The sequence below is a fragment of the Rhinolophus ferrumequinum genome, chromosome 6, assembly GCF_004115265.2.
Source record: "Rhinolophus ferrumequinum isolate MPI-CBG mRhiFer1 chromosome 6, mRhiFer1_v1.p, whole genome shotgun sequence".
In the NCBI taxonomy this organism is placed as follows: domain Eukaryota; kingdom Metazoa; phylum Chordata; class Mammalia; order Chiroptera; family Rhinolophidae; genus Rhinolophus; species Rhinolophus ferrumequinum.
In genome coordinates, this window is record NC_046289.1 from 4,652,902 (window position 1) to 4,676,952 (window position 24,051).

Here is a 24,051-nt window from a genome sequence, read left to right on the forward strand (position 1 = left end):
GCAGGCTTTCCCCACCCCCAGCTCCGTCCACGTGTGTGCTGGGGCTGGAATTCCACCTGAGCCTCCTCGTGCTGCCTGCTGGCTGGGAAGGAGCACAGGCTGCTAGGATGAGACCCAGAGTCATTGGGCCAGAGGATGGGGCTTAGAGCCTTCTGGGTTTGTTAATTGTCCTGCACTTCTCAGGGGTGGGGAGACCTTTCTCAGCGGAGGCTCTAACTTTCCAGAGGAACCTATGTGCCAGGAGTGGATCCTTGGCCCTTTTTCCTCTGTATGCCTCAGTTTCCTTGTCTGTAGAATGGAGATGGTGGTCCCTGCCTCCAGGATCTGAGGTGGAGAGAGCCTCTGAAGGGATTTGTAAACTGTTGGTCGCCTTTCAGGAAGAGTCATGGTGTTAGGTGTTAAGGGTGTGTGTGGGTGGCGGGACCTTTGGCCTCATGACAGCTCAGGTCTTCCAGGCCAGTGTGACTGACTGTTGGGCCCAGTGCAGGGCGCCCCCGGCTTGGGTCTGGGGAGTGGAACAGTGGCGCCCAGTCCCAACTCCCCTGATCGTTTGCCCTCCTCCCTGCTGCCTCATTCCTCTCCTACCTCCCTGTTCTTTCACATTTTTGGTGGCTTAGTTCCCAGTTCTGGTGACAATTGCTGCTACCTGAACTGTTTGCCCAAAGGTGGAGATTAAACAGCCCTTTCTGGTTCTTTTAAAGGCTTCCCTAGTTCAGAGTAAAATATATCTAGGCCTTAAATGACCGCTCTTTCCCAGAGTGACAGCCTAAGCAGGGGAGGGACCTCTCTAGTGTGGTGGCCAAGTGGCCTGTGAAGGCACCTTGGGGTGGGGTCTGGGGTGGGAACTGGAGGTGTGGTGATAATTAGTGTAGGACAGTTTTTCCTTTATTTATCTTTCCAGCTTGTGAGTTCAGGGCAGGACCAGGTTGAGACCGATATTTTGTTACTGATTAGCAATCTATGACTACCACTCCGGTTACTTTTTGTAACTCTGTATTCACCGACCCTCCCCCCACTTCAACCTCAGGCTCCTTAAGGCCAGTGGCAGTAGCTCAGAGTTAGGTGGTTTAACGTGTTGGCGTTTCAGGGTCTGGGGGATGAGGAACTCCAGTCCTAGCCTCTCTGGCTTCACCTTCTGGGGGGGCCTTGGGAGAGTCAGATTTCTGGGCCTGGGTTTCCCCAAGTGCATTAATAGGGAGGGACTGCTTCAGTCCTGTGGCTGGGAAATGAAATGTTTTCAGCTGCGTCATTGGTGACACCTGGCAAAAGTGGTTCACTGCAGGGCACTGAGGTGCTTGAGTGTTTAGCATATTTGCAGAGAAGTTCTGTCACCTTTTGGACAAGGGGACTCGAACCCTGTCTGGCTGTGTGCCAGTTGCAGCAGCCAGTGATGCAGGAGTGGGGAACTGCACTAGACCTGAGGGTTTCCACCCCACTGGGTGGGTGGGGGTTGAGGTGTAGGGTTTCCTGCAGAATCATGTACCCCTCCCCCAGGTCCCCCACACACTGCGAACAGGACTGCTGCAGGCTTTGTGGTGGCAGACCTGTGCTTTGGGGCGCACTGAAAATTCAGCATCATTATCACAGATTTCAGTTGCAGACAGTGCAGCTACTGTTAGTTTTGTCTCTTAAAGTCATGGGTGGCCTTGAGCTGTTCTCCCAACAAGACGAACAGGGTGCCTGGAAATAAGGCAAGGCCCTTCTCTTAGAAACGCCTTTTTGCAGGCTGTAGATAAAACAAATAATGAGCCTCAGCCTGAGTGGAGGAGAAAGTGGAGTCAGACTTGGGGCTTGTGCCTTGTGGAACTGGTCTCCGCTCATCCCAGGAGCTGCAGGAAGTTGTATTATCCCCGTGCTAGAGACAAGCAAGTGGACAGAGGTTTTGAGCATGGCCTGGGAAGGCAGCTGAGATTGAAAGCGTCTCCATTCCAGTTGCCTGGGTGGGGCCGCGGTCCTCCACTGCTCAGACCTAGGGCTGACTTGCATCTCTGTCCTATTGTCATGTTGGCTGACACTGTTAACCAGCAGACACTGGTGACTCCCTATTCTTGATTCCTGACCCAAGTTTCTCATTCTCCCATCCTAGGAAGTGTCGCTTCCTTATCAGTCACCACTGAGCAGACGGTTGAAAACCCCATTACCCAGAGGGGCCAGGCTGTGTTGGGCTCGAATCCCCACTCCTCCTCTTCCTTCGGGAAGGTACTTAAGTTCCTGGAGCCTCTCTCTCTGCTCTTCTGTAAAGTGTAAATCCAGAGTGCCCCCTTTATCCACAGGAGGTCAAGGGAGGTCAGGGTCTGCACACAGTAGGTCTCAGTGGTTGTCAGAATCCTTGTGGTGAATATTTCTTCCAAGGCTCCTCTTGAAAAACTATAGGGACCTCTTTGGGGGCTTGCCAACAGTCTTTGGTGTCCATTCTCTTTACAACTTGGTTTGCTGTGTAGACAGACAGCTCATCTGAATGTTTGTGTCTGAGCCTGGGTCTGGCTGCACCTGCCAGCGTGCCTCAGGAATGGTGGCCCTGTGGTCCTCTCTTGGGAGTTGTGGGGTACCTGCAGCCGCCTGGGTGCCCTGGAAGGCCCCTGGAGGCTGTGGTGGGAGGGGGCCCATCTGTATTCAAGGCAGTCTTTGGCTGGGCCATGCTGGCGGGCCTCTGACTGTGAGTGCAAATAGACCTTTCTCCCCCTTGATTTTGACAGAGGGCTGGACGAGGGCACTGTTTGCTCTAATCCAGTGGGGCAAACTGAGGCAGGTGAACCCCAAACACCAGAAAGTCAGGTTTGCCCCCTTGAACTGATGTGATTTTTCAAACAAAAGCATTTCCAGCCGTTTCTCCCCTGCTCTTCCCCCTCCCGCCCGCCCCTCCCCCCATGTCCTGTGCCTGTTAGTGCCCTGTCCCCTCCTCCTACCCCTGGGGCCCACGCCCCTTTAGCTAACCTAGGGAAACCAGAGCCTCCGGCAGGCTTTTGTATGGCCCTCTTTACTTTTTCAAGTTTGGATTAAAAATTTGAGCTTCTCAAAATAAGATGGGTTTGTTCATCGGCTTGTGTTTTTGTTGGTTTAAAGGGAGGGTGGAGCGAGGGTGGTCTGGGTCTTTAAAAAAAGACAGAGCTGCTGGTCTTGAATAGGTCTTTCATGGAGGCCTCCAGCTCAGGGCCTTCTGTGCAGAACTGGCTAAGAAGGAGGCTTTTCCTAAAGCCAGCCTAGGCTAGCCTGGAGCAAAGGTCAGTGAAGACAATGGGCCGGGTTAGATAAGCCTTTCCACTCCCTCCCCTGTCTGACCCTGACCATCCTTCAACGGCCTTGGGGTGCTGGCCTGGCACAAAAGGCCTTGGGGTGCTGGCCTGGCACAAAAGGCCTTGGGGTGCTGGCCTGGCACAAAAGGCAGGTAACCAGGGGCAGGCCAGGGGATGCCCAGCGCTTCAGAGAGCTCCCCAGCCCCAACTCCATTCTGTTCAGAGCTCCCAAATGGTCCCATATCACAGATGGGGACACTGAGGCTTGGAGATGTGCGGTGACGTGTGGTGACATGCTCTGGGTCGTGTGGGTTGGTGGGTGGGGTCTGGGATCAGTCGTGAGTCTCCGTGTGGGAGTCGGCCAGGTGCCCTGTGCCTGCCGCCCCTGTGTGTCGCGACAGTGTGGCTCCGTGGGGCGGGGGGGGACTCCCACGGGAGGCCTGGTCCTCAGCAGGTGGACCTAGGACAGGTAGGGAGGGAGCTCCAGGGGCGGGACCTGTGTGACAAAGGTGTGGCACCTCTTCCCGGGAAGTGGGCCCCTGCGCCTCATCCTGGCTTCCTGTTTCCTCCCAAAACCCCTCAGGTAAGATAGACTAGGCAGGCGTGGTGAGGCTTCTGTGCACAGGGTGTCCTCACGTCTCTGCCAGGCTGGCTTTCCTGGGCTGTGGGAGCCACTACACCTCTCTCCCGTGGCCTGGCCTCTGAGCTCCGAGGACAAACGCGGTTTAATGTCGTCCCCAGAGCAGCACGAATAGCAAGGAACTCTTTTGTTGCTCGCAATCTGTGTTTCCCCGTGGGGACTTTCCACACCATTCTTGTCATCAGCACAGAGAATTGAGAGCCTGGGACTTCAGGCGAGTTCTGGAAACTGGGGCCTCTGTTTTCTCCTCTGCAAAGTGGGAAGCCATTATCAGTCTGTGAGTTGAGGGGAAAGGAAGCATGGCGATGTGTGCACACCAGCCGGCCCTCTCCTCCCAGCCAGCGCTCTCAGTGCTGGGGGAGCTTAGGGGCGCTGCAGCCTGCTGGTTAGGGCTCTGGCTTCAGTTCGGAGAGACCTGGGGGAGTCTTGCTTGGCCTTGCCACCTGCTGTGTGTACATGGCAGCTCCCTGAATGGCTAAGCCTCAGTTTCCTCATCTGTGTCCTGAGAATAATAATAATACCTTGGTCCTAGAGCCGAGCCTAAAAGGGTGGGTTCGGTGGCCTCTACTGCCACCTGGACCCCTGCAGATTTGCCTTCTCGCAGGGGGGTGGGGGACCCTCCAACACAAAATTTTGAGGGGAGCCCTTGGCCTGCCCTGTGTTGGAGCCAAAGGAGTCCTTGTCTGGTCGAAGGGCAGTAGGAGGTCCCTGCCCATTGCCTCCTCCATTGTGACCTCTGAGATCAGGCAGTCCTGTGGGCAACACACTGTGCCTGCAGTCTCCCTCTGTACCCACTGACAGAATAGCCAGCCACGGCCGCTCTGCCCACGCCTACAACCTGCGTTCCCAGGATCAATGCCCGCATCCGTGTAGGGACAGCTCTGAGACTTCAGAGCTGGGAATTAGGTGGTTCCCATCTCCTTGGAGTGTGATGAGAGGACCCAAGTGGCTTCCTAATGGCTTGGTGACAGAGGAATAAGCTTATCTGCTAAGGGGATGTGATGCTCCCTTTGTCATGAAAAGTCAGGAATTGTCCCCCTCCTAGCAAGTTGCTGTCCCCTGCCTCCACAGGCCAGTGGGTCCCCAGGTCTGGAGCTGGGTCCCCAGTGACGGATGCCTGCTTTTGAACAAGCCACCGTTGGTCTCCAGCTCGGGTTTTATTGATTTGCCTGTGAGTGTCCTAGGGCTCCCCCTGTACAGATGTTTCACTGGAGGTGGGGAGCGTGGTCTCACTGAAGCGAGGCCAGTGGCCCTGGGGAGTAGGGAGGGTGTGTTCCCCTTCCTCCTTCCTGCTTCCCCATCAGCCAGAAGCCTTCGCCGTTTGTCATTTGTTGTTTCCTGAATTCAGAGATGGGCTGCTCCCTTCTCTGCTGCCGTGTGGGTACGTCTTAGAGTTGGTGTGTGTGTTTACTGGAGGGTCTCCCTTCCTTCACTCTGGAAGAGCCATTGTTACTAACTGTGTGGGCATCTGTGACTGATGTTATCTTGGAATGTAGGAAGTACCCGGGAGAGCCGGAAATCCTCAGGAACTGTCTGGAGCCAGTGGGCACTCAGAGGAGACTTGTGAGGGAGGGGTACCCCAGGCCTGGCCACACGGGTGCTGGAGCCCCCAGACCACCCGTGTGGGCCCTCCGTCCATCGTCTCTGTCTATCTCTGAGCTTGTGTGGCCCCGGCTCTGTCATCTTGACTTGGCAGAGGGGCAGGTTCCCAAAATGTCTTTTGGGGAGAACCAAATGTGCCTGGGCACGACGCTGAGAGCTGCGGTGTTTTATATCACTGCTCCTCAGAATGGGAAGAGCCCCACTGCTCCACTGGGATCCCCGCCGGGGCTGAGGAGAAGGTGCAAGGTGGTGAGACAGCTCCCACCAGGTCAGTGGGGTGGGAACCGGGCCTGGGGGTCCCGTCCGTGTGTCCCTGGAGTCTGCACTGCCTGCACGTACCCAGGTGACGCTCTCCTCCCAGTGTGACTGTTCGTCATGTCCCTTTCTGTCTCTGAAGTGCCCTGGTTTGTCTCTCAACCTCTTCAGGGTGCTGGGGGATCAGGGGAGGGGGTGGCTGAAGTTGGGAGCTGAGGGACATATGCCTCGAAGGTGGAGAAGACAGCAGGGAGGAGGCCAGGCCGGTCGGGCACCCAGGCTCACAGTGGGCATTCGACCTGCACACCTGTCTCACTGCGGCGCTGGTGACGGGGACCCAGGGGTTGGGTAGTGGGCACGGCTGGGGCAGGTGGGGTCTGTGTGGCCCCTCCCACGGTACCTGTATCTCCCCTGAAGTCCCTGGGTTGGGCTTTTCCAGCTGTGGACACTTCTAGCTGTGGCTTTTTTTCTTGTTAAAACAATTTTTAAAAATTATTTTATAAATTTATTTTTAAATTATACTTGGTACCCACATTATATTCGTTTCAGGTGTACAGCATAGTGGTTAACCATTCGTATAATTTGCGAAACGATCCCCCTGGTGAGTCCACTCAGAAATCGGATCTTTTATACAGCCCATCCCTTCCCTTTCTCCTGCTCCCCACTGCATAAATACGCAGATGGGTTATCTGCTGGGCCTGAGAGTGGCCCCATCAGCTGACGTGTTCCCCGCATCCGAGGTTTTGTGGGTGCAGTTGGGCCACTCAGCACTGTTCTGTGGGTTGGATATATAGACAGAACCTACAGCTTCCGTCCACTTGTGACCTGGCCTTATGCAAGTCCCTACCTCTCTCCGGGCCCTCATTTTCCCATCTGTAAAATGGGAGTCTTCCATGGACTGGGCTGAGGGTCCCAGAGAGCCTAGTCTTTTCTGGCCCCTTGACTCAGACTTCCTACGACAGTCAGAACCACAACAAAAGGGCTGCCTGCCATGCCTATCCTGCTTCTTGTCGGTCACATTTGTGGTTAAGTCTCTTGCCTGGCTTGGTCCTCAGCAGGGGCAGTTCTTAGGATGGAGCAGCTGGGTGGTGGGGGTGGGGTGGCTGCCTGTGACGCACAGGTACTGCTCTGTCTGGCCTGGTGAAGGCCGAGACCCCTACCTGGCCAGCCTGTCCTCATGCAGGGCCGCACTGAGAGCCTTGGTGGAATTACCTGCTTCTGCCACCTGATCACCTCTTGTAGGACCAGGTAACAGGTTTGGCGCTAGAGGAGAGCGCTGAGCTCCAGTTCCCTGGTGTGGGGTTTGCTGGGGACAGGTCGCTTATCCTGGACCTGAAGTTCTCCCTGCCATCCTGTCTCTTCCCCAGTCCATACCCTTCTTCAGAGCAAGGTCCACTCTTCGTGGCACGTAGTAGGTGCTCAGTAAACTCTGGGGTGAGAAATGGGTGGCCGTGAGGCACTGGATGGTGACGTACTCTCCCCTTCTTGTTCTTTTAAACCTGACACTGGTCAAATCACGTTGGCCACCTGCCTTTCCTTTTTCATGTGCTCCATTTGGTGCCAAATGGTCTTCAGCTACTAACAAAACAACCAAACCCAGCCCCCAAGGGGGTGACTTTCACCCCCTCCACTCCCACCCCACCCCGGTCTGTTTCCCTTAATTACTAAAAAAATACATGCCTGCTTTTATCAGTCATTCCTAACCTCGCCTATATATTAGCTATCATTCGGGAACTCTAAAAATGCCAGTGCCTGGATGGGCCCCCAGAGACTGGTCCAGTTGGTCCAGTGGTTGTAGAAGCTCCCTGGGAGTCCCTGGGGGGCAGAGCACTGTGCGAAGCTCTGGCAGGAAAGCCTCAGGGTCATCTGGGAGCAAGGACTCTGCCTCACACTGGGTGACAGCCTGGCTGGCCCGGGCTGGGAGGCTGCTGTCAGTCGACATTAGCTGTGAGGGAGAAATAGGTCATTTGTGTTGTCCCCTCCCCGACCTTTGCAGCGTAGACACCCAGGGAAGTGGCTTTGGTGCGCCCAGCCCGGGTAGCCTGGCTGCAGTGGAAAGCTGGGTTTGAACTGGCCTCCCATTTTCTGAGCACCTACGCCAGCCCTGGACAAATCCGCTGGCTCCCCCCCAACCTGGGAGCTGTCATAGGCTGCCAGACATTGCCACGTAGGCTACGCCACCCCATTGTGGGATGCTGGGCCACCCAGACGGGGTGGGGGCCTTTGAAGGCCGCATTCAAGGGGACAGATGCAGGTAGGGCCAATGGCACTGAGACAGCAGTTATGGAGAAGACTCGACCCATTTCCAAAAATAGCCCATCCACTGTCAGGGGAAGCATCTCTTTGTCTCCCCCAATCTGTCTTTCCGTTGGCTCCGGGTTGTAAGGCAAGGAGGCTCACTCTTGTCTTGGAATCAGAGGCTCTGAGAATCTTCCCCTGCCCCCCACAAGGGCCCAATTGTGTACGGGCCCTGAATGCACCCGGTGTCACCGAGCGCTGCAGCACGGTTCCTGTCCCTAATGAGCCCGCTTTGGGAGTGGCCTTTTGTCGTGGGTTCCGGCTACACTGCCTGCCCTGGGCTCTCAGAAGGCTCGATTTCCCAGCTGCTTCACATCTCCTGTAGCTGGTAGGACAATGAGAAGCTCCCGCCTTGCCCTTTCTCCTTTTTCTGTGTTTCCCATATTTTCTGGAATGTGCACACACCACTTTTATACGGGACAGAAAATTGAACAGCGAATTTCTCCCTCTTTCAGCGCCTTGTGTCCTGGCTGGCGAGGAGGGCTCTCCCCGACCGCCCCTCCTGGGGAACCTCCCCCACCATTGTCTCAGACCTAACTCTTGGGTCTCTGGCTGTTTCCCCTACAAATAGGCTCGTGTTTCCTAGTCCAAAGCAATAAACGAAATCCTCTCCCTTCTGTCATCCTGCCCCTCAGGTTCCCTCCCTTCCCCACCCAATTCTCCAAGGAGCACTGAGGCTGCCACCTCCTTCCCACCCATTGCTTCCTGGCCCCAGGTGGCCCTGGACCCTGGGAACTGCAGCTCTGGCATGCTCCAGCGGCCTCTTCGTGTCCTGACCCCTTGGTGGCGTTTGATGCCCACTTCAGGCTTGTCTTCTAGAAGATGGCCTCACAATGGCGGTTTCCACCACCTGCCCTTGGTGGGAACGTCCCCCGTGCTAAGCCCCCAGTCTCTACCTCCCGCTCCTGACCTTGAGGCCCAGTGTCTTACTGGTCACCATCCTGCTGACTCTGTGCCCTCTGGGTTTGGGTCCCTTCCTCTCACCTGCGCTCCCGTACCCTCCACCTCACAGGTAACCAACCCTGCTTCTAGGTTTCCTGGCCCTAGCCCTGAGCTGTCTACCGGCCACAAGTGTCTGCTTTAGTTCAATTTAATTAAGATCAAGTAACATGAAAAGTTTCAGTTTCTGAGTTGCACTAACCCTTGTAAGAGCTTTGCACCTTGTTGACAATGAAGCAAAGAAACAGTGCCGTCATTCCAGAGAGTTCTGTTGGGCAGCTGTGATCTAGACAACTGCTTGCTGGGCCATGGGAGGCTGTGGGACTCCCCCTTGTCCATAGAAGGAAGCTCTGACGCCAGCATGGTGTCAGGACTCCTCCCCCAGCCCGGACCTGGAGTCCCAGGCACATGCAGACCCTTAGAGCTCCTGCTGGCAGGCACCCGCTGAAACCCCACCCTTCCTTTGAGGCTTAGGTCAGCCCGTATTGATGGACAGTCACAGGATGTGGGACCAGTCACCCTCTCCTGCTCAGCATCTGCAGGACTAGGCTCTTGGCGGTTGCCCTACAGCCATGGATGACACTTCTGGTGGCCTTGTGTGGGTTCACATGCATATGCTGGAACCCTAGCTGGGAGAGGCCAGGTGGCTCCATGGGGCTCCTGAGGCCTCCCCCCCACAGGGCCCAGCCCCCTGCTCCCAGCCACCAACTCATCCTCAAAATGAGGCCAGGAGCCTGCAGGATCAGAAAACAAAGAAAACAGCTTTTAAAACAGTGGGGTGGAGGGGGCTGGCCACAGGCACTCCCTCTGCTCCAAGTGGGGAGCGTCCTGGGGAGGCTGCAGACCACCCCTCCCTGACTGGCTGGACCAGCTTTGGGCTTGGCTGTCCTCCTGCCCTCGGTGCCCCCGGTTCTCTGAGGAGGTGGCTGTGGCGGGTGGGGGGCTGTCTTGCCATGTCTCATCTCGGGGTTAGACGAGCTGCCTGGATCCACCTCTGGGCCATGACTCCAGCTGGTCCCTGGCAGATGAGGCCATTGCTTACCATACAGGGACTCTGGCCCTGGGCCTGTCCCTCTGCTCACTGTGCCTGCTGTGTGTGTGGGGATGGGGGCGTGGTGGTCAGGGTGACATTGTGAGGTCCCAACAGGGTGACCATCCGCCCCTGACCCCTGCCAAGGCCTGGGTGGGGCACTGGCAGTGTGGGTCGGAGGAAGGCCCCTTCTCAACCGTCCTGCTCTGGAAATGCAAGGACAGTGCTGACGTGGTGGGAGCCATGTGGGCAGGGGACCCCGATGTCAATGCCCTGGAGGTCCCCAGCACCCCCTACAGCTCTAGAGCCTCCTGCTCTGCCTACCGCCCCCTCCCCCGGCATTTCCTGGCCCGAGGAGGCCGAGGGTTTCCTGTGAGCCTGCTGCCTCCTCCACCCGCTGCAGCCTTTGCCCACCGTTAGAATCCTTGCTACTGACTGGGGGGTGGGGGAGGCAGACAGCAGCTCCTGGAGTGGGGTCCAGAGGCCCTGGGTGGCTCCCTCTCTGCCCTCCTGCCCAGCCTCCGAGGTCCCCACCCCAGGGGTGGCCTGGAGTGGGGGCGGTGGCTTTCATCTTGCTTCCCCCTGCAAGTGCTTAATCCCCTTTTAAAACCTTGTTCCCGTGAGTGCAGCCTGCCTGGTCTTGGGCAATGTGAGCTGTTCCCCAGTGCGTGGGGCTGAAATGCTGTGGGAAGTGCGGGATGAAAAGACCCCTTGTTTTTGGTGCAACCCAAACTCTCTGAGCAGCAGGGAGCAGAGGGGGAGCTGTGGCGCAGGCGGGGCACTGGAATCTCAGGCCTGGGGCTTTATTATGGGGGTTGTGACAGGAGACAGGCTCTGAGCTGGCCCCTCGGCAGCCCCCGCTGCCTTCCGTGTCAGCTGTGCCCTCCTCTGTGCAGTGACCCGAGGGCTCCTCAGCCAGCGCTGTAGGACAGGCTTCAGGGAACCCCTGCGCCCTGGAGTTGACTGTGCACTCATGCATTTTTCCTGGGCCACAACCTATAGTTTTCATCAGAGGCTGAGAGGGGTCGTGGCCCAGGAAGGACCAAGAACCATTAGTGAGGCTCCTCCTCCCTGAAGCCTTTAAAACATAAAGATAAATGAACTTCACGTGTGCACGCAGGTGGAGACGTGCAGGGTGCAGAGGCGACGCGTGCCCTTAAGCTCTTCGTCCCGCTTCTGGCTGAGCGTCCTGGACACCTGACAGTCCCAGTCTGTCCCCGTCATCCGGCACCTTGGAGGATAGGCTCTGCCTCACCCCCATCCTCAGAGGTCACACCCCTGGCGCCCCTCTCCCGAAGCTGGGTTTATGTGAGGGTTTTAGGGTTGGATAGATGTTCTCATGCAAATCTGTGCTTCTGGGACTTCTCTCTCCATCATTTCCTTTCTGCCTCAGTCGCTCCCCACTTCCCCTGGGCCTCAGTTTACCCATCTGTGAGATGAGGCAGTTGGAGGGGCTCCAGTCCATGGGGGCTCCGGAAGTTGAGAACGTTCGAGAAGCCTGGGTCCTCTCTCCGTACCAGCCTTACCCAGGTGGCTGCTCCCAGCCCAGCCCATTCTCTCATCCCCCATGCAGCCGGACCAGGGCCTCTTGGGTTTTGGACATTCCTGCTGCTCTGAGGCCTTCAGGACCCACAGTGGCCCAGTTTCCAATCGCAGGCCCTCACCTTTCGGGTGCTAGCCCAGGTGGGGGAGTGATCTGACCCAGAATCAGAAGGCAGCAGCCAGAAGGGATCATTTGCCACCCCCACCCCCTAAGGCTTTGCTTTCCCAGCTTGCCCCCCCACCGTTGGCCTCCTGTGCCAGCTCCCCACGGCAGCGGCAGCCACTGCCAGCAGGAGCAGAATAAAAACGAGAGAAGTCTCCTAATTTTCTTCTTTTGAATTGCAACCTTGATCCTTCGTCCCCACTCCTACAGACCAGGCTTCTGGTGACTTTTGAATAGGTCCGTGGGCTCCCTTCTCTCTGGCTAAATATGCAAGCGTTGGTGCCCTGAGGACGCTGGCCCAGCTGCCTGCGTTTGACTCTGAAAGGTGCTAATTTACTGGCGTGCTGGCTGGTGTTTTTGGCATCCTGGATGCCAGTGGGGGGAGGAGGGAGTCCTGTATCCACCTGACACGCCCTGTCTCCCCAGTGTTATCCCCACTTGCCCCTCGGTGGTTTGCTGATTGGCAGCTGGAAGAAGAAGGAAGGACAGTCCCAATCAGAGAATGGCTTTGGAGGCCTGTGGGTGTGTGCGGACTGGGGCTTGGGGTGAGCGGTGGCCAGGGTGATTCAGGAGGCTGAGGGCACAGGGAAGGTTCGCTGGACTGAGCTAGCCTCCTTCTCCATGCTGATGGGGACTCAGAGGCTCACAGGAGGCCGCTTTGTTTATTTTGTAGCAGACACTTCTGAGATTGCCGTGGGGTGGGACTCCAGGCTAGAGTGACCGCAGGCTGCCATGTGCCACTTCTGCCCCTGGGAGAGCCTGTGGGGTAGGAGGGTCAGCCCACTGGAAGGACAGGAAGTGGGGCTGCAGGGGGGCCAGGGGCAGAGGGGCAGTTCCCACAGGTGCACTTGCTCTGCCGACCACCTCTGAAAAGCAGACCTCTGGGCCTGTGGCTGTCCACCACGCAGGGCCCACAGCTGGTCCTGTTTGGCCCGGGGAGACCCTTAGGTAGGGGAGCAGTGGATGGCAAGTCTGAGCTTGTTGAGACCCTCTCCCCTCCCCCGCCCTCCTACCGCCCTGCTTTGTCACCTGTGAAGGACTCTTGGGTTAGGGATCTAACTTCATAGGGGGTTGGAATAAATCCATGTACACTGTCCTTGATTTTTTTTTTTTCCTCTAATAATAAGGAAACTAACAAACACAATCTCCCTCGGAGGCCTCGAAGGGACAGTTCTGACCGTTGACATCAGGCACTGAAGCTATTTTGGGTCATGATGCGTGAGACGGTCTGGGGAGGAGGGGGCCCAGTGGTCGCGGGGGGTGTGGGGGGTGAGGGAGCCCTGCTCTGAACCCTTGGGCGCTGGGCACCGGTGATGCAGGCCATTCCTGACGCAGGTGGCTATGTCAGATTCATGCCCTGGTGCCCTTACTCCTGTCCTGAGATTTCCTCCTTTTAACACCCCAGGTAGCTTAGGGCCTCCAGGGGACCCAGGAAGGGGAAGGTCCCAGTGGGGAGGCTGCCCTGTGGGAGTTGGTGGGTGGGCTTTGAGGGGCCCGCGGCACCATCCCCCAGGATCTTGGCCACCGCTTTGCAGATTCCTGTCCTGTTGGGACTGTCCCTCCCACCCCCACCCATAGGAGTGAGCAGGACCCTGGGTCAGAAAGGCAGGGACCCTCACGAGCTGTGGAGGTTTGCCCATGGCTGCAGGACTTGGTGGTGGCATGTCAGCCCTGAGGCCGCCTGGTGTCATTTGGGGCTGTGGGGACCTGGACCAGCAGCAGCAGCAGGGGCCGTGGAAGGGGCAGCCAGTGGGCAGTGGGGGCCAGGCTGGGGGCGCCTGATCACACATCGCCGTTCCTCTCAGCATCCCGAGCGGCTCAGACAGGGAAGTGCTTGAGCGCACGACAGCGATGAGTTGGCATCTGGAAATGATGCCTCATTAAAGAGATTGCTTCCCCAAAATGTACGCATTTATCATTAAAGGGCTTTAGGAAAAGGAGTCCTTGGGGCTGCTGGGGCCTGGGTTTGGGGAGGCGGAGGTTGGTATCAGCCCCCGCCGTGGTAAGATGAGGAAACAAAGCCTCAGGAGCCCATGGGATGTCACAAGTGTCCCCCATCCCTGTGCCTCAGTTTCCTCCCTGTATACTGGGTGGAGAATGGAGGTTTAGAAGGCCCAGCACCCCAGGCCTTCTCAGCTCTGTGCTGTACTGTCTGTAGCTGAGTGCCACAAGCTATGAGGGGCGTTAGTGGCAGATGGGACCCTTGCCCCTGGTGCCTGCTGACCACTGCGTCCCCACCCCCACACCTAGGCTGCACCCTGCTTGTCTCTGCTGGGGAGACAGATGGGGTTTGGTGTCTTTCTGAGTTGGCTTCCATATGTGTGTGTGTTTCTATAGGAGACCCAGAGCAGGTCAGGGGCCTGGTTCTGGCCCCAGCCTGTCCTGGACCCCTCCTCGGCCCTCATCTGTAAGGGACCCTGAGGTTCCCCAGCCTTGCTCATCTCTGGGCTTTAGAGTCATGTTGGCTCATTATTACTCCTGGGTCTGGGAGCCACCCAGAGGCAGGCAGGGGAGACCTGGAGAGAAAGTCCTGCCCAGAGTGGGACAGCAGCTCTGTACAGGGAAGAGGAAGGAGGCTGCCAGGCGGCAGGCCTGGCCCCTGTGTCCCCAGCAGGGCCGTCTCCCAGCCTCAGGCCTGAGATTCAGGGAGAAGGGGCTTGGGCTCCGGCCATCTCACTCACCTCCCTGCTGTGCTTGGCAAATGCCCACTCACTGGTGGGTCCCAGGTGGGATGGTGACTTGGTTACCTGGCTGGCCCTCTGAGTGTCTGAGCCACCCGTGAGGGTCCAGGGGGCTGGTCCTTGCACCTTAGCTGTGGTCGTGGGTCTATGTGTGTGAGCCCAGACAAGTCACGCAAACCCACGTGCCTCACTTTCCTGCCTCCGTTAGATGGGGTGGCTCCATCTGTTTCCTCTTACGGGCTGTTGAGGACGAACCTGGAGAGTATCAATAGTAGTAACAAGAGCAGCTGACAGGGACTTAGTGAGAACACTGACCACATGTTCACGCAGGCGTGCTTTCCCTGGTTGATGGGACGTTCTCCCCAACCGCGGCACAGAGGGTTCAAGCAGCCCAAGGCCAGTACAGAAAGGGGCAGAGCTGGGGCGCACAGCCTCTCTGTGCACCAGCGGCCTGTGCACATCGGTAACTTTTTCTTCTTCCAAACCACTACTTGTTTATTATAGAAAATGTAGAAAAACAATCACCGTGGACCTCAGCATGCAGAAGGCGTCTGTGTGTGGCCAGTGTTGCTATTGGCAGGAACTGGTATGTGTCCGCCCTTCCCACGGAAGGAGGACTAGCTGTGGAAATGTGTGTGTTCAGGAGACAACCCGGAGCGTCCTAGTTTCCAGTGTGATTTTCCTGCTCTCTGTGGGCAGTGGGACAGTTATGTGGACGTGAAAGTGGAGCACGGGCAGAACGCTCATTCTGGAATTTCTTGGCTCCAAAGCCACGTGGGGTTTACTTTTCACAGCGTGGCCCACGATGCGGATTTCTCCTGGTGCGTCATACGCTCCAGATGTTGTTTCTTCAGTTTGATCTGAGACCCACAGCCTCCCCCTTGCAAGCCTGAGCCCACTCAGCCTTCCTAATCTATCCTGGGTGCTCCTCACAGGGGCCCCAGGACGCTGGAATGCCTGCTGATATGCGAACCCCACTGGGGGTGGGAAATAAGGTGACCCCTCCTTTGGGCTCTGTGGGACGGGTGCATGCAGGGAGAGGGGGCGAGGTTGCTCACACATTCCCGGCGTCATTCCCAACAGACGTCCTACGAGGCTGGGGCTGGGCACACCCCTCCAGCTGCCATCTCACCTGGTCCTTTCAGGCCGCAGACTCCAACCCCCACCCCTATGATTTATCATTGGTGGAGATGCAGAGTGTCGCTCACCCCTAAATAATCCATTGCTCATCGTGCAAAGCTTGGGAGACTCCGGGGGGTTCAAAATCGAAATTGAACATCATCTGTGCTAATACTTGGTTCTGTTTCTAGGAGAGGAGTCGAAAGGGAGGTCTGTACACATCTTCTGTTCAGTTTTTATTTTGAAATAATTATAGCCTCACAAGAAATTGCAGTACTAGTACAAAGGGCTTCTTTGTGCCTTTCCCCCGCCGCCCCCTCTCCCCTTGGTGACATCTTATAGAAGTAGAGTGTGTCATCAAAGCCAGGACCATGATGTCATTAGCGCCAGGACCATGGTGTCCGCACAGCACAGTGGCTGGACTGTAACCCTAACTCAGATGGCACCGGTCCTTCCCTGAACTCATTTCTGTGTGTGTGTAGAGTTGTATGAGATCTTATCACATGCGTAGAGTTGTTATACACACTTTTAAAAATAAATTTTGCTCTTTAGACCTGTTTTTAGGTTTACAGAATTATTGAGGAGACAGCACAGAGTTCCATAAACCCTGCTCCTGCCTTCCGAGAGCGGCGTCGCGCATTTGGTACGGTTAACAGCGAGGCCAACAGCGAGGAATTGTATTAACTCGAGTCCACACTTTATTCAGATTTCCTCAGTTTCCTCAGATTTTACCTAATGTCCTTCTTCCATGTGGGATCCTCTCTAAGACTTTTTAAAACACAAATTTTGCCACATAGTATTTCTCTTGTTTGTAATCCCACCTTTTTCCCTGTGAGGTGTTGGGAATATCTTATCACTTACATCAGTGACGGCCGTGTCTGAGTGGCCTGTGGCCCACGGCTCGTTCCTACTATCATGTGGATGCCCCAAGGGGGCACCTTCAGAAGGGGTGCTGTGTTCTGTAGGGCTCTCCAAGGGGCAGGCCTGGCACTGCCTTCTTGTGAGAGGGGGACACCTTTAGAGGCACACAGCCCCTCCCAGTGTCCCCCAGCCATCAGAGTCCTGCCCTTGTCCTCCCGGGACACTACCTGGGATGAGTGAACATGAGGGCATGTGTCTTTGAGACTGGACAAGATCACGCAAGGGGCAGAGCATGGCAGCACAGTGGCATGGGGCAGAGAAAGAGGTTAGCGTCTGGCTCTGCCCATGCACACTGGCCACGTGGTCTTGGGTGAGTGTGTCCACCTCTGTGAGCCTGTTTCCTCTGGAGAAACCGGACACACTCAGCTGTCCTTCACACCTGGTGGGAGAAGCGAATGGGGGCTTGCAAAGTGTAGTGACTTGTCGTGACTGAGTTAGTAATGATTAAGGCCACTGGTTTTAGTTTTTGAGACTAAACAACCTCTTCTCTGACCACGCCTGTGTATGACCTCGCAGCCCAACCGCGCAGTTTGGTATAGCGACTCCAATCCGGGCCACTTCCGAAGGGTCGTTGCTCCATCCCCTTTGTGGCCTTGCAAGGCCAGGCCATGAGCAGCAGGCCCCGCTGACAGGATGTTTGTCTGCAAGCCCATTGAGAAATCCCTCTGGAAATCCTCCTTTGGCCCTGGCGCGGGCGAGAGAATTGGAGGTAATGGGACCACGAAACAAAAGGCGCAATTGTTGGGGCCACCCGGCAGGGTCAGTGGGTGCCCAGGCCAGGGAGGCAGACCCCTGAGGCAGGTAACGGGGTTTCTGCTCACCAGTAGGGAGGCTGTGAGCGTGCTCTGAGGAGGGGAATTGAGGCCAGACCCCAGGCCTGCGCGTCGTGTTCTGTCTGCCTGCCTGGCAGCCCTCCCAGGATGTTGCCTTGGGATGTGACTTCAGGGGCAGCATCCTCTGCAGGCGGAGTCCAGGCCAGCTTGGCATGGTGTAATTGGTGGCCTGCTCACTGGGCTCCATCCACTCTGCCTTGCCCAGGTCGTTGCCCCACCAAGCACGGTGGTTTGTGGTGAACCTGTGCCAGGATGAGTGTGGGTCTGCAGTCTTGCAGGCTGGGCTCACCGGCCTCCCCTGGCCATTCTGTGGTGGGATTTCACCCGTCCACACCCACCCGCTGCTCCAGGATTCCCGGAGCTAGCCTCCCAGCTGCTGGAACACCACGTCCTGCCCTCATTCTGTCCTTCTGGAATGTTTTTAGTACGTAGCTTCCACCCTGCACTCAACCCCACGGGGCTCTGAGCATCCACATCACGTCTAGGCTCCTGGGAGCAAAGTTGAAAGTGCTCTGGGATGTGACTGGAATCCTTTTCTATCTCTATCTCTGCTCTCCTATCTTTTCCGGCAGCTTCCATGAGCCCAGGCCAGTAACAGTTCCTGAATACCATCCAGGCATTTCCATACCCCCCTGCTTTGCCCTGGCTGTCTTCTTGACCTCTAGTTCGCTGCCCATTCCCTAAGCCATGGCTGAAATGCTGCCCCCTCTTTTCACAGCTCTAGTCCCTCCTCACCTCCCCGCCCCAGTGTCCACAAGTCCCTCTTGCCTTCACCCTCAGTGCTTAGTGTGGATCTCTTGGAGACGTGTTTCATTCTGTCTGAGCTGTGACAGTTTCAACGTCAGCCTCCGTCGTGAATTCCTGGGACGTGCCATGTCTTACCTGTAGTTGGTCTGGCACCTACTGCCTCCTTGGGGAGTGGCCATGAGTGACTGGTGGGTGCTGGGGGTGCCCTTGGCAGGACAGGCGAGGCCCCCCTGGGCCCCGTGGCCTCACCCGAAGGCCACACCCGAGCCTGGCCCCTCCTTCCTCTGTAGGCCTGGAGGTCAGGCCAACTGCTTCCTGCTGCTTCCTGACCGATCCAGTGGCTCCGGCCGTCTCGATGACGGGTTCCTGGAAGGTGTCTGCTCTCCAGCAGCAGCCCCAGGAATGTGAGGCTGAGACGAAGGGCTGGCCCTGCCCCAGTGACTCACTCTGGGTGTATGTGGTTCGCCACAGTGGACGCTGCTGGGGTCACCCTGTGCCCTGCCTCCCAGGCTGACACACCCAGAGCTGTGAGACTGAGCCGGCGAGGAGTGGGCAGAGGAGTCTGGCCTCAGGCCACCTCAGGCAGACAGCCTGGCAGCCCGCTGTGTCGCAGTGTCCTGATTAGTAAGGTGAGGATGGAGAGTCAGGAGACGTGACACAGGCAGCAGTTGGTGTGAGCCCATCCCTGCAGCCACGGGCCCTCAGCGTGGTGCGGGGTGGGCAGGGCCCTGGGCGTCACAAGGTGGCCAAGCCTGTCCCACCTGGGCCTCCTTCAGCCATCCCGAACCCGAGTCCTTGCCTTTCGGGGCCACCCGGTCCTGTGTTCTTGCCCTTAGCTGTTCGGGGCGGGTTCTGGGCAGGCTCACAGGAGAATGGGGTGAGTTGCTCAGTGGCTCCCGGCTGCCAGTGGGCATCTGGAACACCCGGGCCCTTTGTGGGTGCCCTGTGGGTCCTGCAAGGTGAACCGGCCGGAGCCTGGGGCTGGGGCCCCCCCGCCTTGCCGCTGAGCCCCAGTTCTCCTCAGCTGTCGAGTCAGCCACCAGCTTCTCAGATTAACGGAGCTGCAGACGGCGGCACAGGAAGCTGAGGAGGGTGGCGTGTGACCTCTCAGTGTTCACCTGACCAGGCTCCCCAAGAACACGGAGGGCCCCAGGTTCTCTGACCTGCCCTGGGCTCAGTACCTGGCCTGGGTGAGAGCGAGAATTGGGGCCTTTGATTTGTGGGGAGCGGAGGAGATGGACCTGGGGAAGATGCAGTTAGATAGGAAGACACAGGGGGGGTGTGCATGCGTGTGTCGTGTGTATGTGAGATTCTACATGTGTGTCTACATGAGAATGTGTCCATGGGAGAGTATGTGAGTGTGTGTTTACATGTGTCTAAATGAATGTGTGCGTCTATAGGAGAGTGTGTGTGTGTGTGTGTCCACGTGAGGTTGTGTGTGTGAGTGTGGGAGTCCCCACAGCCCGTCCACACACCTCGCTCCCCTTGGTCACATTCAATGGATTAAAAGCACCGTCCCCACAGCTTCTATTTTTGCTTTTGACCTTTAGTTAAATGCTGACAACTGCCGGGCATTGGTGCGGTGGTGAGTTTATCACGTGTAATTGGGAGAGAGGACAATTTTATTTCTTTTAATATCAGTGCTGCTCCCCCAACCCCTCCCAAGAATAGAGCTGACTTCTTGAAGCTCTTTTCCGGGGTGAGTGTTTGATCGTCTAGGTGACAAGTGGATACAGCTGTATTGTGCTGGCACTCACACGTGCACGGGCCGCCCTCCCTCCGCAATGCCTGCTGGCTGCGTGGAGGAGAGCACGCCGAGAACACAGCCCTTCTCCTCCGTTGCTTATGAAGTCCTCAGTGCAGGTGAGGAAACAGCCATGGAGCTTACAGGAGCTGCCCGCGTCACAGGGTGGAGGCCCGTTAGACCAGGCCACCTGAGCCCTGGAAGTGCCCCGGCCGTGTGCCTTTCTCTGTGAGGTGGTGCCTGGGCGATGCCAGGCCCACGAGAGGGAGAAGCGGAGGGTCTGAATGCCCACCATGGTAGGCAGAGGCCTCGCCACGGCGTCCCCACGGCGCACCCCTGGGACCTGCTCAGCCATTGGCGGAGGAGCCCTGGGGACATGCCAGGAGGCCCAGTGTGACTTCTGCTCCTGCCACCCACTTGCTGGACAGATTGTCTCACTGCTCTGAGCCTGAGTCTCCTCGGCTGTTAGGGGACTCCGGGACACTCAGGTGGTGCTGTGCAGACTAGGGATGCACACCTGGCACCAGCAGCTTCTCAGTGGTAGTGACAGTCTTGTTTATTTAATGTGTTTACTAAGCGCCCTGAGCAGGAGTAGTGAGCAAGATGCAGACTGGGAACCAGAGAGCAGACCGTCCAGGAGAACTGTGTCTGTGGGTTGGAACCAGCCCAGCTTGGTACAGCGGCAGCTGCTTCCCCAGCCGACGTCTGCTGTGACACCCAAGGCCCCCGGGTGGTTGCAGAGCTGACCAGGAACTGAGGGGGCAGGGTTCGCTGGGGCACATGCTCATGGGTGCCCCTGGGGTGGGTGGCAGTGCTCAGCGGGTTGGGGGGAGGTGCTCTGAGCCCCGATTCCCTGCAGAGTGACTGATAGTTTGTCCCTTCCCCCTGAATCTGACGGCGTTGTGGGATAAGAAGATTGTAAACCCCAAAGAGGCCTTGCAAATGTTTGCTGCTGTCCAGGCAGCTCTCATCAGTAACACTGTTCTCCCCAGTCAGGTGGGAAAGTGAGCTACAGGTGGGCTCTGGACCCATGTGCACCCAGCACGCCCCTGGCATCCCTGTGCAGACGTCAGACTTGGCACCTTGTTGAACACTCCCTGGACTCACAGGTTCCCAGAGGTGAGGCTGCTGGGCCAGAGGGGCAGGTCCCACCGGCCAGGTTCATGGGGACAGTTTGTCCCCAGGCAGAGCTGGGGAGAGCTTCCCGGGAGCTCCTTCTCCTGGGCCAGCTGGTCCTGTGCTTCAGAGCGGGAAGGGTTGCTGTGTGCTCTCTGGCCGGCTCACCCCATTCACAGCGGCCCTCAGGACCACTGACTGTCTCAGGGCCGCTGGCCCTGGGGTTTAGATGTGGTCAGTGGGGAAGGCTAGCAGCCACGCTCTGATTTTTACTAAGATGTCTAGGAATCCCCACAAATATCACAGCGTGACTTCATGATTTGTAAGGCCCTTGGATGTGGCCCCCTCTGTGGGTCTGTGGTTTCTCTTTGGGGACAGAGGGAGAGGTGACCATCTGCCTAGCGATCCCCATGAGAGGTGCATGGCCAGGGGCGCTGTGGGGTGGGTGGTAGATGAGGCTGGTTTTCCCTGGGATTTCCACTGCAGCGTGAGTTCTGGATGGGAACAGAGGGGGTCATTTTGGCTTAAGGCATCTGATTTGGCCTGAGAGGTGACTCAGATTCCTGATGTCCACCCCTGTCCCTAGCTTGCAGCCGTGAAGCACAGCCCATGTGTGGGGCAGCATGCTGACCTTCGTTCTTGTGTGTTCTGGGGTGGGCTCCATATTCCAGAAGCCTCTTTCCCGTTGGTTTTGTTTTATCACTGATGGCCTGTGAATGGCACAGCTGCTCAGGGCCGGGCCAAGGAAGCCTGGAGGGGGCGAGGTCCTGGTCTGTCCCTGGCAGCCTGCTGTGTGGCCTGGAGCTTGAGTGTTCGCTGGGCATGGAGCAGGGCTCAGAGGGCTGTAAGCCGGTGTGGTGTGTGGGGCTGCCACTGTGTTGTGTCCATTTAAGGGGAAGAAAGCCTGCTGTGCAAACATTTGTGAATGATTTCCTCTGAGGTTGGCAGCATGCGTTTTTGCCGTGCTCTGAACACTGCTGAGTGAACACTGGCTGCTGGCGTCTGCCAAGCCCCACACTGGTGGGCACTTTGGTGACATAGGAGGAGCAGGGTTGTAACATGCAGGGTGAACGGCGTGCCGGTGGGGCCCTGCTGGCAGAGGGGCTCAGGGTCTGTGCTCCTGAATTACAGGGCTTCTGTGCATCTCCCGAGATCGCTGTCACTCACTCCCCTTGCTCAGTTGGACTAATTCCGGCGTAATCCCCTAGTGCCAGTCAGCGGTCAGGAAGCGGGCCCCACCCACGGCTCCTGTGTCAGGGAACTTGGGCAGAACAGGCCGGCTCCGGGGAGTAGTGCCACTTAAACAGGAAGGAGGAAGCACTGACTGTCCCCTCGGAGGCTGCAACCAAGCCCCATTCTGGATGAGTTCCGAAAGGCTGTCCTCTGGCTCCCGTCCTGACCCTCCAGGAAACATTGCTGCCCTGTTGCTAGTTGAAGCCGTTTGCTTGGTGACCTTGGCAGTCACTCAGTTCTCTGGGGCTCCAGGTGTAAAAATGAGATGGCCCATGGGATGGCCAGCGTCCCCACTGAGCAGCTTCCATGCCCATCCCTGGGTGAGCACCTGACCTGTGACCCCATTCAGCTCCAGAATCCCTTGTGGCAGGTCTGGCTTTGCAGACCTGGAAATGGTTTTAGGGACATGCCCAGGTGACAGAGCTGTGAGTGGTGGCGTCAGGCAGGCAGACCCCAGCCCGCCCAGCTGGTGCACCCCTCAGGGCAGGCATGAAGACCAACCAAATCATTTCACGTTGACAAGCTCCTAGATGTGCTTGGAAGCCAACGGACGCTCCCCCAGCACCAGTTGCCTCCTTTCCCTGCCTTCTCTCCCTACATTCCCTGAATTCCAGGCCCAGCCTCTCTGACACCTCTCACCACATGCTGGGTCAGTCCGTGGTCCCCTTCATCTTTATTCCCCCACTGCTCCTGGTCTGGATGGAACTTTGCAGGGTACCCTGTGCCTTAGTCTGGGAGGGGTGGGGGAGTGTGCCGGGTGTGTGTCAGGTGGTGGGGAGAGCTGCACAGCCAGCATCTCTGCCTCCCCGATCCAGGAAAAGGTCCAACTGCTTCTACTGTGGAGCGCACGGCAAACCCCCAAAACTGTCTCCATGTCCTCCGAGCTGCCCCCGGGGCAGGGCTGCGGCTGTGAGGTGGTAACAGTGACTCAGGATTTAACTCCTGTGCACAGCTGGCAGCGAGCGTGCCCTCCGTCAGTGAGGATGTCTGGACAAGATCTTGGGTTCCAAGTGGCAGCTCCTGAATGTGGCATCCATTCCCCTCTGTCCTTCGTACTCCAGGGCGACGAGCGTGAGAATTCCAGCAAGGCAGGATCTGGAGACCCCCGTGGCCAGCCCCTCATTTGCTTGGGGCTGTGCAGAGCTTGTAGAGACCAGGGGGGCTCTGCAGACCACGGATCGGAGGCTCAGCGATTAGAGGGGCTTGCTCAGGTCACCCAGCAGGTGCAGTGGGCCCTATCCAGGCTTGCGTGTGTCAGTTCCCCGCCCTTCCATGGGGGCGGTGCAGAGGGAGTTGAGGGTCTTGGGTGGGGTCGTGGTGAGGGGTGCATTTGGGAACAGTGGCTGTAAAGACCAAGTCCTCATGGAAGGCTGCCACCCGCCACCTGCCAGGTGGCTGCGAGGGCTGGACACCTTGCACATGGAGCACGGAGCTGCCTGGCTGGTCAGAGCGCTGAGGCCGGCAGCAGTGGGAGCTGAGTGCTGCCGCCCAGGGTCCCTGCCTGGGAGCACGTGCAGGCTCCCAGCCAAGCCCTCGGGGCTTCCTCGCTGACCGCCTGCTGTCAACAAGGCCCTGTGTAGCCTGCCCTTCTGTGGGGACACTGAGGCCCAGAGTAGGGGAGCAGTGACTGCCCTGCAAGGCGGTGGCCTCAGCTGGTGCCTGCACACTGGGTCGCTGAGGGTCCTGTGCTTCCACGTGAGACCCAGAGGCCGTCAGTGCTCCTCAAAACTGAACCCCTCTAAGGGCCTGGGAGCAGCACCCCTTTCTTAGTCTGCTCAGGCTGCTATAACAATACCATAGACGGGGTGCTTATGAACAACAAACATTTATTGCATACGGGTCTGGGGGCTGGATGTCCAAGGTCAAGATGCCCCCCCAGGTGGGTTCTGGTGAGGGTCTCGCTTCCTGATTCACAGCTGGCCCCTCCTCACTGTGTCCTCACGGGGCCCAAGGGG

General features: G+C 57.6%; 1 protein-coding gene across 6 annotated transcripts in view; it reads left to right on the forward strand.

Annotated features, from left to right (window-relative positions):
- The window catches only part of CCDC85C (coiled-coil domain containing 85C), a 74,470-nt gene that overhangs the window by 1,238 nt on the left and 49,181 nt on the right, over positions 1-24,051 (forward strand). The window lies entirely within an intron of this gene.